This window comes from Myotis lucifugus, unplaced genomic scaffold (genome assembly GCF_000147115.1).
Source record: "Myotis lucifugus unplaced genomic scaffold, Myoluc2.0 scaffold_1727, whole genome shotgun sequence".
Taxonomy (NCBI): Eukaryota; Metazoa; Chordata; class Mammalia; order Chiroptera; family Vespertilionidae; genus Myotis; species Myotis lucifugus.
Window position 1 is genome coordinate 21,327 of NW_005872775.1, and position 1,174 is coordinate 22,500.

Below are 1,174 nucleotides of genomic sequence, written 5' to 3' on the forward strand. Positions count from 1 at the left end.
TCAGCTTCCCGTTCACTCAACTCTAAAATCCCAATGGAGATCTTCTCCCTCTGCTCTGCTAACACTCTCCTCCCTCCTGCTTCTCAGCTCCCTCCTTGACCCCCACCCCCACCGCCCACCGCCAGCCAATGCACAACAGAGAGGACTTGTCATTCTCATTAGTCGCCAACTAGCAAAGAAGTTGGGCAAGTGAGGAGAAAGGTATGCTATGTACACATATTATATATGACATATACATGTGATCTGCTGTCGGTGGAGGGCTGCTGTGTTCCAGGTACTGTACTAAGCATGCTGCTATTCCATTCATCCTCCCGCCTCACCACCACTGAGGAGGTAGGTGCTATTGGTTATTCCCATTTTACAGACGAGGAAACTGAGGAAAAGAAGTGAGCGACTTTATCTGAAGGCACAAAACTAGCAGTTGGCTGAGCCACGACTGGACATCAGGGCTGTCTGACTCCTCAGCCCACCAGCCTGACTGGTAAGTCCTTGGGGGTGAGAAGGTTAGGACTCCACCAGGCTGGTGGGGACAGAACTAACCCTTGTCCAGCTAATGGTAGTCATGGAGGCATTAGTGAGTGAAACTGGCCAAAAAAAGAGAGAAAAGAGATATGATTTACCCCTGGGACTAAAGACAAAAGATTGCCTGTGTTGGCTGTCAGGGCCCCCGCACCCTGGGCAGGGTCCTGAAATAGATCCCAGCCCTTGACCAACCTGACTGGGTCATAACACAAGGGCTCAAGTCCCGCCGCTTGCTGTGGAGTTTGGGGCAAGTGACCCGCCCTCTCTGAACCTGTTTGCTCAAGGACCACCGCCCGTGGGGTGGTGAACGCACAATATCTCAGATAATAGCTGAGAGCCTTCCTCCACCGTGCAAACTCAAGTGTGAAGAGCTGTGGGCATTATTAGCACATTCTCTAAAAGGGAAGTTGCCTGGGGTATAAGGCAGTCAAAAAGAGGAAGAAGATATTTGAAGAGATTCAACACAATTGGCCTGTGGGCGGATTTTAAATCCTCCGTTAATGGGCTAAGTATTTGTTTGGAGGTGGGAGGGAGACTACAGAGCAAGAGGACTGGGACTGGACCAGAGGAATGGACAAGAGCGTAGGTTCCCGGTGCCCACAGCAAGTTTCTTCACATGTCTGGGTCCCAATTTTCTCATTTATAAAAGATG